Raw genomic sequence first — 13,661 nt, forward strand, 5'->3', positions numbered from 1 at the left:
GAAATAGTATGATTACAGCTGTAATTTGGATGTTTGGGGGTAAAACAAGCTTTTGTGATCTACTCCAGAAACCACACCAGCAGGGATAGAGGAGAGGATCATTAGGGGAGAATCCACCCGGGGTGCACACAGATTAGATACACATGTGTGGAGTTCAACCCAGGCTTAACTGAAGAGCTGATTCTGCTGTCATTCTCAAAGCAAAGTTTTTAATCAAATGTAACACATGCACCCACTTTTTGAATGACTGAATGTAACATGAATGTGTCTTACTTATTGCCACCTTAGGGGCCTCCAAACTCTGAGACATTCTTTCATACTGTATTTTTCTTAAGAATAACAGAAACAACAACAACCAAGTAAATGTCTTACAATTATAATCAACTTTAATTACTTGTTGCTATGAAGTTTTGCTTGGTTACAAATTCTTCATCGGCTGCTCCTAATTCAGCTGAAGTTTCAATGAGTGAAGGGATATTCTGACTCTACTGAGAGACAAGGCGACCATACGAAAATTTTTTTTAATGGTTTTAATCTTCACTATAGCAGGGCCTACCCAAGGAGTGCCAAGAGATGGAAAAAAAAAAACAAACAAACTGGAAGTAGAGCTATCTCGTAAGTGCACCAACACAGATCTTCAAGAAGAATGATTTGGAATGCTTTCTCGGTAAGGGATGGAAATTTTGTCGTGACAGCTTGAGAGTGAAACAAAAAGCCATTTGTCAATGGACTCATTTTAAAACTCAAGCTGTTAGCTGGGCAGCAGTCTCCCCATTAGAAATTTTATGTTTACTTGTTTTTTTTTTCCTGAAGAAAAAAGGTTAGCTGTTGTCAAAATGGCCCTGATAATCTTAATCTCTGTTTGATGGAGCAAAATAAAAATCAATGCTATATCAGACCAGATAAATTGAACAAACTCTTTTTTTTAAAAGCGCAGGTATTTTATTAAATAAGAGTAAGATCAGACTGCATCAGTTCATGGGGGCTTGTTTCAGACATTTAAATCCATATGACACAGGGAAGCTGAGCACTTGTCACGATAATTCCTCATATGGCTGTTTTCTCTTACCATTTAAGAATGGAATTGGGGATAAAAGTTGAAGTATTTAGAGGTGAGAAGATAAAATTTGGAACGGGGGCTTTGTAACATATCAACTTGGCTGGGTTGATCTGTATTTCCTAGAAGTCCCTTTCCTACAGGTTTCTGGCTAGGGAGGACCACAGAGGACGTTCTTGGGAGGCTCTGAAGGTGGAAGGATGCAGCGGTCATCCTGTAGGCCCTGTGTGTCCTCCCTGAGCAGCAGGCTCACCTCTCACTTTGTTGGCATGAGGGCTGCTGGGTTGCAAGCACTTCCCCTTCCCCGAGATCCTCCTTCAGCTTCTCCAGCCCCTGGGCTGGGTGCGTGTTCAGCTAGGTAGGGGTCTGGCTTCTGCGGGATTCCTGCTTCTAGCAAGGTTAGCAGCATCAAGAATGTTGTGAGTCTATGACTTGCAGACTTCTGCAGCTTTCTGAAGACTCGCCATCTGTCTACCTTTGTGGGGTTGCAGCCTTGATTGCCTGCATTTTACGGCAGTCTACCTTTCTGACTCAACCTTCTGTATCAAACACAAACATAGCAGCCTTAGAAATACATGGAAACAAATACAGACATGCAGATATATAGACCTGTAGTGGTTCTGCCTTTCTAATGAACTCTGATACACATGCCTACTCTCTTATGAAAAAATATATATGTATGCATTTATACACATATAAAAATATGTAATATTGGTAAATGTGTGTAATATTATACCTCTTTACATATGAGGCTTCCTAGGTGGCGCTAGTGTTAAAGAACCTGACTGCCAATGCAGGAGACCTGGGTTCGATCCCTGGGTCAGGAAGATCCCCTGGAGGAGGTCATGACAACCCATTCCACTATTCTTGCCTGGACAAGAGGAGCCTGATGGGCTACAGTCCATGGGGTCACAGAGTTGGACATGACTGAAGCTACTTAGCATGCACGAACGCTCTTTACATATAATACAAGAACTTATAACAGTATATTTCCATTGTCTTTTGCACTTTTTTTTTTTACATTTAAAAATATAGATTTATTTGGCTGCGTTAGGTCTTAGCTGTGGCATGAGGGATCTTGTGTCATGTGAGATCTTTTGTTTTGCCGCGCATGCTCTTGTTGCAGGGCCTGGGCTTCTCCAGTTGCAGTGTGCAGGCTTCTCTGTAGTTGTGGGGCACAGGCTTAGTTGCCCAATGGCATGTGGGATCCTAGTTCCCCATCCATGGATAGAACTCATGCTCCCAACATGAGAAGACAGATTCTTAAACACTGGACCACCAGGAAAGTCCCTCTCTTACACTTTGTATTGTCATTTTCATATGTTTTACTTTTAGATGTGCTATCAAGCCAATTCAGTTCAGTTCAGTTCAGTCACTCAGTCATGTCCGACTCTTTGTGACCCCATGAACCGCAGCACGCCAGGCCTCCCTGTCCATTACCAACTCCCAGAGTCCACCCAAACCCATGTTCATTGAGTCGGTGATGCCATCCAACCATCTCATCCTCTGTTGTCCCTTTCTCCTCCTGCCCTTAATCTTTCCCAGCATCAGGGTCTTTTCAAATGAGTCAGCTCTTCGCATCATGTGGCCAAAGTATTGGAGTTTCAGCTTCAACATCAGTCCTTCCAATGAACACCCAGGACTGATCTCCTTTAGGATGGACTGGTTGGATCTCCTTGCAGTCCAAGGGACTCTCAGGAGTCCTCTCCAACACCACAGTTCAAAAGCATCAATTTTTCTGCACTCAGATTTCTTTATAGTCCAACTCTCACATCCATATATGACCACTGGAAAAACCATAGCCTTGACTAGACAGACCTTTGTCGGCAAAGTAATGTCTGCTTTTTAATATGCTGTCTAGGTTGGTCATAACTTTCCTTCCAAGGAGTAAGTGTCTTTTAATTTCATGGCTGTAGTCACCATCTGCAGTGATCTTAGAGCCCCCAAAAATAAAGTCAGCCACTGTTTCCACTGTTTCCCCATCTATTTGCCATGAAGTGATGGGACCAGATGCCATGATCTTAGTTTTCTGAATGTTGAGCTTTAAGTCAACTTTTTCACTCTCCTCTTTCACTTTCATCAAGAGGCTCTTTAGTTCTTCTTCACTTTCTGCCACAAGGGTGGTGTCATCTGCCTATCTGAGGTTATTGATATTGCTCCCTGCAATCTTGATTACAGCTTGTGCTTTATCCAGCCCAACATTTCTCATGATGTACTCTGCATATAAGTTAAATAAGCAGGGTGACAATATACAGCCTTGACGTACTCCTTTTCCTATTTGGAACCAGTCTGTGGTTCCATGTCCAGTTCTAACTGTTGCCTCCTGACCTGCATACAGGTTTCTCAAGAGGCAGGTCAGGTGGTCTGGTATTCCCATCTCTTTCAGAATTTTCCACAGTTTATTGCGATCCACACAATCAAAGGCTTGGCATAGTCAATAAAGCGGAAATAGATGTTTTTCTGGAACTCTCTTGCTTTTTCAATGATCCAGCGGATGTTGGCAATTTGATCTCTGGTTCCTCTGCCTTTTCTAAAACCATCTTGAACATCTGGAAGTTCACAGTTCACGTATTGCTGAAGCCTGGCTTGGAGAATTTTGAGCATTACTTTACTAGTGTGTGAGATGAGTGCAATTGGTACGGTCGTTTGAACATTCTTTGGCATTGCCTTTCTTTGGGATTGGAATGAAAACTAACCTTTTCCAGTCCTGTGGCCACTGCTGAGTTTTCCAAATTTGCTGGCATATTGAATGTAGCACTTTCACAGCATCATCTTTCAGGATTTGAAATAGCTCAACTGGAATTCCATCTCCTCCACTAGCTTTGTTCATAGTGATGCTTCCTAAGGCCCACTTGACTTCACATTCCAGGATGTCTGGCTCTAGATGAGTGATTACACCATCATGGTGATCTGGGTCATGTAGATCTCTTTTGTACAGTTCTTCTGCGTATTCTTGCCACTTCTTCTTAATATCTTCTGCTTCTGTTAGGTCCATACCATTTCTGTTTTTTATTGAGCCCGTCTTTGCATGAAATGTTCCCTTGGTATCTCTAATTGTCTTGAAGAGATCTCTCGTCTTTCCCATTCTATTGTTTTCCTCTGTTTCTTTGCATTGATCACTGAGGAAGGCTTTCTTATCTCTCCTTGCTGTTCTTTGGAACTCTGCATTCAAATGGGTATATCTTTCCTTTCTCCTTTGCCTTTTACTTCCCTTCTTTTCACAGCTGTTTGTAAGGCCTCCTCAGACAGTCATTTTCCTCTTTTGCATTTCTTTTTCTTGGGGATGGTCTTGATTCCTGTCTCCTGTACAATGTCACAAACCTCCATCCATAGTTCATCAGGCACTCTGTCTATCAGAAATAGATTTAAGGGACTAGATCAAGTCAATAGCATGTTATTAATTTTAATAAATGGGCATTTATATTTTAAAGATAGAAAAATGCCTTTTATGCCTACTCAAGTAATGATCAAATTCAGTGCTCAGTCGTCCTTTTGATAAAACCAAGTGCTCACTTGGTACCTTCTGCACAAACAACTTCCTTTAATATTTCTTGCAAAAGAATTCTGATAGAAATATATTCACTAAGCATTTGTTTTTCTGAAAATATCTATATTTTAAACTTTTTTTTTTTTTTTTTACTGAGTGAAAGTTTCTGGGTTGAGAGATTTTTTTCTTATAGTGCTTTATAAAAATATTGTCTCACTGTCATCTGGCTTGTATAACTTCAGGTGGGAAGTCTGATGTTATCATTATCTGTTTCTCTCTGATCATAAAGTATCTTTCCACTTGGTGGTAGAGCTCAGTTGCTCAGTCGTGTCTCTTTGTGACCCCATGGTCTGTAGTCTGCCAGGCTCTGCTGCCCATGGAACTTTACAGGCAAGAACACCGGAGTGGGTTGCCATTTCCTCCTCCAGAGGCTCTTCCTGACCCAGGGATTGAACCTGTGTCTTAGATTCTTTAACACTGGGAAGCCCTATCTTTTCTCTTAGGCAGTTTTTTAAGATATGTTTTTCTTTGTCATTAGAAATTTTTTTATTATGTACCTTGCTATGGTTTCCTTCAAGTAAATTTTGCTTGGCTTTTATCAGTTTGATGGTTTATAATATTCAACAAATTTGGAAAGCATTATAGATAGTCATTTTTTCTTCAAATATCTTTTCTGTCCTCTGCCATTTTCTATTGGGATTCCATGCCTGTGTATTAGACCAGCTAACTTTGTTCCATTGTAAATGATGGTCTGAACTTTTTTTTTCCTGTCCCTTTTCTTTTTGTTTCACTTTGAATAGTTTTTGTTGCCTTGTATTCACATTAATTTATCCTTTCTTCTGTAGCACCTGTTTGATATTAATTCTGTCTAGTGCATTTTTCATTTCAGATATTTTATTTTTCATCTCCAGATGTTCTATTTGGGTCTTTTGATATGCTATGGTTCTTGCCTCCTCACGCTCTTATTTTCTAATACCTTCTTGAACATATGTAGACTATTGATGATAGCCATTTTATCATCCTTTTTGCTAGTTTTAATGCGGCTCTCATTTCTGGCTCAGTTTCTGCTGACTACATTTTCTCACGCTCTTTGTTTGTCTGTTAGCTTCTGATGGACACAGGGCATTATCATTTTTTTTGTTCTTGAGTGTTAGACTTTTTCCTGTATTCCATTATTAGTGCTGCATTTTATTCTATCAGTTGGTTGTATTACTTGGGACTGGTTAGATAATTCTGAGCCTGCTTTTAAGCTTTGTTTGGGGTCATCCAGGAAACTTTAAGTCTAGAGCTGATGCCCAGACTAGTAGCCCCACTACTAAAGCCCAAGGCCCCAGACGTCACAAGGCCTTTCCATCCTGCGTGGGCGGTGGGGGGTAGTTGGGGGTGGGATGCAAGCTGGTCCCAGCTCTGTGGACTCGGGGATCGTCCTGCCTCCACTTCTGGTGATTCTTATCCCGGACTTGATTTCCTCTAACATAGTCACAGCTCACCTGGCATGCCTGCTAAGTCGCTTCAGTCGTGTTCAACTCTGTGAGCCCCTATGGACTGTAGCCCACGAGGCTCCTCTGTCCATGGGATTCTCCAGGCAAAAATACTGGAGGGGGTTGCCAAGCCCTCCTCCAGGGGATCTTCCCAACCCAGGGATCAAACCCATGTCTTTTTCATCTCACACGTGGGCAGGCAGGTTCTTTACCACTAGCACCACCTGGGAAGCCCCCACAGGCCGACACTCAGCCCAAGATTTGAAGGCTCTCCTTTGGCAGTCTCCAGAATTCTCTTTCTCTCAGTAGCTCTTTTCCTTCTAGTATTTTACCAGGAAAATTCTTGCCATTTTTTACTTTCCAAGCTTTGACGTCTTTTTCCTCAATTCAAGGAGACCACTGGACTCTTATTTGGATTCCCCCTTCTATCCTGCTGGTAGCTCAGCTGGTAAAGAATCTGCCCGCAATGCAGGAGACCCTGGTTCAATCCCTGGGTTGGGAAAATCTTCTGGAGAAGGGAGTGGCTACCCACTCCAGTATTCTGGCCTGGAGAATTCCATGGACTGGATATTCCATGGGGTCGCAAAGAGTTGGACATGATTGAACAACTTTCACTTTTGTCCTGTAACCTAGAAACTGTTTCCAGCTCATAAGTTGGGACAATCTTAGGGCTTATTTTATTTGCTTTCTTCCTCTCAGGGAAACTGTGTTTTCAATTACCTACTCTCTAAAAGTACATTATGTCATATATTTTGACCATCCTTTAGCTGTTTAAGGCAGGAAGGTCTCTGTTAATCTATCTTGGCTAGAAATGTCCAGTAATTGTTCTGGATAGTATAAAAATATTTCATAAAATGAATTTTTAATTTTTAAAATTTTACTTCAAAGAAATAAAGACATAATTACAACTACAAGAGTAATCTTAGAATTTTAGTTTACATTTCTAACTTTAACTCACAGTAATTGAAGTATAAAGTTCTCAGGGGGAAATTAAGTTAATAACCCATCACCTTTTCTCAGTTTTGTACACCAGCAGTGAATCCTTCAAGCTCTATGAACTTGGTTATAATTTCCACTCCATAGGAATCTGTCAGATCAGTAAGCTTCTAGCCTCTGTTCCTCCCTGAGCTGTGTAAATTTATTTTTAGGAAGTAGAATTGAAAATGAGCCTTTTGTCCTTACTGTAGTGATGGACTAGGTCAACCCCAAATCTAAGAGTGCTGACAACCCAATAACTTTCTTTCAAAGATCATATAATAAACAGCTAATATTATTAATACTTAGATAGCAACAGAGAAGTGATTAAAGCGTTCTATGTATATTGAATTTCTGGCATTCTATTTCACAATGAATTTGTAAAATTTTTGCACATATGTATTTTATGCCTCATCTATTGGCTGCTTTTGTTTAAATATAATTATAAATGTTTTTCTTTTTTTCAGAAAGTTACCTTAAAATGTAAAATTTAGTTTTACAGTAATTATCTGAACATTAGTACTGATTGTATTGAAATATGTACTGATTTCAAACATTCTGCGTTGTCTCCAATATCTGGGTACAACCTTCTCCATGAACATTTTCCATCTTCTCTTATCCTTCTGACTTGGCTTCACTGAGAAGTCAAAAGACCATGTGCCTAAAGCCCTGCAAATGGAAGCTCGAGAGGACTTGGTGAAATTTTCTGAGAGAACTTCCCTGGTGGCTCAGATGGTAAAGAGTCTGCCTGCAATGCAGGAGACCTGGGTTGTATCCCTGGGTTGGGAAGATCGCCTGGAGAAGGAAATGGCAACCCATGTCAGTATTCTTGCCTGAAGAATCCCATGGACAGAGGAGCCTGGCGAGCCCCTGTCCATGGGGTTGCAAAGAGTCGGACACTAATTTCAGGCTCTTCTCTATTCCACTAACCACATTATACTATAATCCTCATTCATCCTTCCCCCTGCCTCCCCAATATTTCTTCCCTTTTAAAGAAAAGCCTTTTATGACTTCAAAATGCTTTAGAAATTAATTTTGGTGTAACTCATTCTCTCCAGGTTGCTTTGAAACTTTTATTATCTCTCTCAAATCATAAACACAGCATTTCTTTTCTTTTCAAAGACAATGAAAATATCTATTATTTCTCTTTGAATCATACTTTCAAAGTTAAACACTTAATTTTTTGGTAAAAACATGACAATCTAAATTTATAGCAATGTTTATAAACCACTTCACTCTATGGCCACTTGTATCATTGAAAACTTATTTAATAAACTCAAATATTTCCACTATTAAAAAAAATAAGGACTTTTAATCAGTCCTTACTATAATAAGCAAACCAACATGTTTGGGAATATTAGGTAGTCCTAGTATGATACATCTTTGCTTTTTTGATATTTTTAATTTGCCAATCTTTTTTGTAAATGCATAAATCATGCCTTATAAAGATTGCCAATTGTGGTAGAGATTGCTATTTTCCTGAGCAATATCTATTCTACTGCCTTTCTTTAGAAAATCAGAGAAATAACCCTGATTTTACTCACTTGGGATAAATATTACATTTCCCAAGTCTTTTTGCAGGTAGACGTAGCTATGTAGCTAAGCCCTGGTCAATGTGGTATAAGCAGAAGCATTGTAGGGGACTTACAAGATGCTCCACAGGGAGGGTATGCCACTTTTTTTGCTTCTGCTTGTCCTTCTTTGTCATGATAGCCTGGAATTGAGACTGACGGAGGCCTGGTAGTTGTCCATCTCAGACTGTGAAGCAAAAATAAAATGAAAGCCAGGGATTAGGGAGGTTGAACAAGAAGAGAGAAGGGGCCTGGGTCCTTGATCATCACGAAGCTATGACACCAGCCTGGATGGCTGACCCTTGGCCTCCTTCTAAGGAAGAGAGAGAAAACCTCCTCTTTTCTCACCATGGAAACATCCCCTCTGGAAGGGCTCTGGGTAAGTGTGGGCAGGGCTAAACTTGCTCAGCTAGCCTTGAGAGGCATCTTGTTCTGCATAGAGAAGTGCCTCCAGGTAGAAGGAGGCGGGTTGCCATCACAGGAGTTGGCACAGTGCCCTGCCCTGCACAGGTGGTGGTACCTGTTGTTTGCATGGACAGAGAGACCAGCTGACTTTGGAGTTAGATGGACCTGGGACTTGATCCTGATCCATCAACTGTGACCCTTTGGACAAACTGACTCAGAGTCATTATATCTCAGCCTTCTCATCTGCAAAGTCAGGACAATAAAACTTCCCACAAAGAGTTGTTATCAGGACCAAATGGAGGAGTGGAAGTCCAGGGCTTTGCTCAGTGCTGGGTGAGCACTGAGAATCTGCCAGCAAATTCTCCAACCACCCAGAGAGGAGCAATTGCATCCGGGTTGTGGCAGGGAGATGCCTCAATCAGCTCAGGCTATGATAACGAGTTCCACACACAAGGAGACTTACACACCAACATTTCCTTCTCATAACTCTGGAGGCTGGAAGTCCAAGTTCAAGACCCCAGATCTGGGGTCTGGTGAGGGACAGCTTCCTGGTTTGTAGAAGGCCATCTTCTCGTGGTCTCCTCACATAGCAGAGAGCAGAGAGAGAGAGACCCCAAATCTCCTCCTCTTTATATAAGAGCACTAGTCCCATTCATGAGGGCTCCATTCTCATGACCTGTCACCCCTGCAAAGGCATCACCTTCAAATACCATCACATAGGAGATTTAAGCTTCCACATATGATTTAGAGGGCAGGACACAGACATTCCATCTACAGCACAACTGGGCTCCTAATTCACTCCTCTGCTATTTCTCCAGCACCCTGGCCATCTCAGTCTACACCAAGATGAGAGACTCAAAGAAACCTCTGAAGAGAGTAACCTAGGCACAAACCTACAGGGTTTTTGTAGACCCAGTGTACCACTTTGAGGACTGGAACGCTCAGGTGGGGGAGTGGAAGATGCTGGAAAGGGGTGGAAAGAGGAGGAAGGGACAGAATCTTCCTGGTGTGGAGGAAGGAGGACCAGCAGGCGTCCTGAGGGCAGAGTGGAAGGGATGCAGTGGCCAGGTAGCCTTCTGGAGCACAGACCCCCACTGACACATCTTCTGGTCCCACAGGCAGGACCCTCTTAGTCCCACCTCTGAGCAGAGGGTGGGATCCGTGTACCTGGCCCCAGGAATGGTGTGTGAAGTGTAAACCTTACCCTCTGACCAGGTGGCAGTGGAGAAGGACTGGTTGAGAATAGCCCAGAGGCCAGGGGAACGGTGGGCATCTCCCCCTTGCTCTGCCCAGGTCCTGACTCCACCCTTCCTTTGCCAGCACGTGACAGAGGCAGATGCTGGACGGGTCCGTCACAGACCCTTGGAGAACGTGGCTCACAACGGCTTATCAACATGTATTTGGGAGACCATATTTGTTGACAGATTTTTATTTTTTTTTAAATGACATTAAAAGAAACAAACCACCTTGTCTTAGCACCATCAATTGACCAAAGAAAGGACATTTTAATATAAAGGACAATTTCAGAAGGGCACCATCAGCCTAGAAGGACATTAAGTGGATGAAGTTTGGTTTTCTTCAAAATTAGCAGCTTCAAGATATGCTCCTGCGTCAGTGGAGCTTGCCTATGCCCCATTCTGGAATGGGAACCTCTCTGATCTGTCGGCCAGCAGCCACCTTCCTTGTGGGCCCTGGCTGAAGGGTCCCACACTCCTGCCTGCCCTCTGTGCTTTGGTACTGGTGTCTGTGTGACCTCAGGAAAACGTGGGTGGCTTCCCTGGATCACAGTTTCCTCCTGGGTAGCACCGAGTGTAAATGTCCACCGAACAGAGGATAAATTAGGTTAATAGCTGCAAAGCATTTAGCATAGTGTCTAGAATGAGGAAAGGGCTTAGAAATGGCAACAATAGCTGTTTTTCATTATTTTAGTTTTAGAACATCAACAACTGCCAGGAATTACTGTTTACTACTAAGTAAATGTGTGGAAAAAAACTGGCTTAAAACTAAACATTCAGAAAACTAAGATCATGGCATCCAGCCCCATCACTTCATGGCAAATAGATGGGGAAACAATGGAAACAGTGACAGACATTATTTTTTTGGGCTCCAAAATCACTGCAGATGGTGACTGAAGCCATGAAATTAAAAGACGCTTTCTCCTTGGAAGAAAAGCTATGACCAAATGAGAGGGCATATTAAAAAGCAGCGACATTACTTTGCTGACAGAGGTCCGTGGGGTTAAAGCTATGGTTTTTCCAGTGGTCATGTATGGATATATGGATGTGACAGTTGGACTGTAAAGAAAGCCCCTCAACTAAGGACGTCCCAAGCAGCAAATTCTGCTCTATTTCTCACTCTTACCCTTCTTCCGCTTTTATCCCGAATTTTGGCTTAAATCTTAAAGTGGAAAAGTGCCCATGGGAAGCTTGTTTTGAATATTAAAAAGATGGACATATGAATTATTTTCTGTAACATCCATATGAAATGCTGAAGGCATGGGTACTCTCTAATGAATTGTGCAATGTTATGAAATAAAAGATCAGATATACCTTCCTCTTAGTTTATGCGCGTGAGCACATCCCCATGATTTACAAGTCGGGAAACAAAAGATCACAATTCAGAGCTCTGATGGAAGACGTTCCTCAGAGACCCCCCTCCCCGTGATGTTCAGTAACTTGACTGTTGCAAAGAGATCCTGGAATTATATAAACAATCAGGGAATCCCTGGAGAAAGGGAGAGATGGAAATCCAGGCAGCTTAAAAATGGAAAAAAGAATCAAGCTGTAGCTGAGAAACCTCATCTTTTGTTATGATGGAGAGCTGGCTGTGACTGGTGTAGAAAACACAGCATCCACGCTTCATCATATGGAATTCTTTCTAATACTGTTTGGTTCATTGTATCTGACTGCTAAACATACACACACACACACCAACAAACAGCATGAGCCTGGGAAAAGCTGGAACCAGAAAAGAAGAAGGAGAAAAAAAAATCTGAAGCACCCCTCTGAGTCCTATTCCAGTCTCATTTCTTTCATTTCCTGATTGGAGTAGGCAGCTTTCTGTAGTCAAATCTGATTAATTTAAAGCCTACAAAGAGGTAATTTGTGCTAGCTGGATTTTATGTTTTTATTTGCAAGCTGGGAGTTTTATTAAATCCCTCATTTATCCATTGAACAAGTATTTGCCAAGGACCCATATTCCTCTGAGTGAGAAGTAGAAAGGAGCGAAGACCACCTTTTTTGATTCAGTAAGGAGGGGGAAGGAAATTAATAATAAATTTTAAAAGCCTTTTGTCAACTGAAAAAAAAAATTCATGGCTTAAATTGAGAGTTGAGAGCTGTGTTTTATTTGGGGAACACTCTTAGGACTTCAAGCATGGGTGATGGCATCTCAAATAAGGCTGTGAGATTGCTCTGAAGAGAGGGCAGGAAACCGGGATACACAGGAGTTTTTGCAACAAAGGCCAAGTAGTTGAAACATCAAAAGATAACTGTTAATAGAAAAAACACAGATATCTCAAGATAAGGAATGTAGTATTTTTCTGTGCATGGGAAGATGCAAGAGTCTGGGCTCACTGAAATCATTCCTCTGATATGTACCTCAGCTATCTGGGGCCTGTGTCCTCTTTTCTCGCCCCGAGTTTTCTCAGGTTCACTGTGGGGAGTAGCTGCAATGGCTATAATGTGATGGCTTAATGGCTGCAGCATCCTTGGTTTACTGATATAGCAGGCAGCATTTTAATTCTCACTTTACAAAACATCATATATTAGATCGTTCTATAAAACAAAGATCACAGGACTCAAAACTAACTGTTCCATACTTGAAGGCTTATCTATTTGAAGCTAAGAGTAATTAGTAAGAAGGGAGGCCACTGGTTTTTCAGGTGCACCCATCAAAAGCAACACTTTAGGGAAATCCCATCAATAGCTATGTGCTTCCCAGTTGGCTCAGTGGTAAACGATCCACCTCCCTGCCAATGCAGGTGACTCAGGAGACACAGATTTGAGCCCTGGTCCAGGAAAATCCTCTGGAGGAGGAAATGGCGACCCACTCCAGTATTCCAGTATTCTTGCCTGGAGAATCCTGTGGACAGAGGACCCTGGTGGGCGACAGTCCATGGGGTCCCTAAGAGTTGGATACGACTGCGTGACTGAGCATGTGCGTAGTCATCAGTTGCTATGCTCTGAACCCCACCTGCTGGGTTAGCAGTCTCTTTGTGATGTTCTCTTGCCCAATCACTCCTCTTTGGAGTCATGGTGGGAAGACAAAGTGGGTCTCACATGGTCTTGCTGCTGCTTTTAGAGGCTTGGGTGGGTGCCCACCACCTTGTTCATCCCCGTCTGTGTTTGGGGTCCCTGGCTCAGGAAGGAAGGCTCTTCATACTGCCGGCCACTTGCTGGTTCCCCCATGTCCCTCCTCCAGCCTCCACACCAGGCAGTGTGACCAGGTTTTCAGGACAGTCCCTTCATCACATTGTCTATGTGTTTTGGTTGTAGAGGATAGGAAGATAAGGTACATAACAAGCTAGTGTCTCCCTTCTACTTGCGTATTTAAAAGAAATATTATAATAAAAGCATGTGATTTGGTTTTCCCTTTGGAAGGGATAGTATTTAGGCAAAATTGAGAGACAAAATTTTCTAAAATGATCGTGATGTAGACTAGACAGTGTCTTCACAGAGAAAGAA

The sequence above is a fragment of the Cervus canadensis genome, chromosome 2 (assembly GCF_019320065.1).
Source record: "Cervus canadensis isolate Bull #8, Minnesota chromosome 2, ASM1932006v1, whole genome shotgun sequence".
Taxonomy (NCBI): domain Eukaryota; kingdom Metazoa; phylum Chordata; class Mammalia; order Artiodactyla; family Cervidae; genus Cervus; species Cervus canadensis.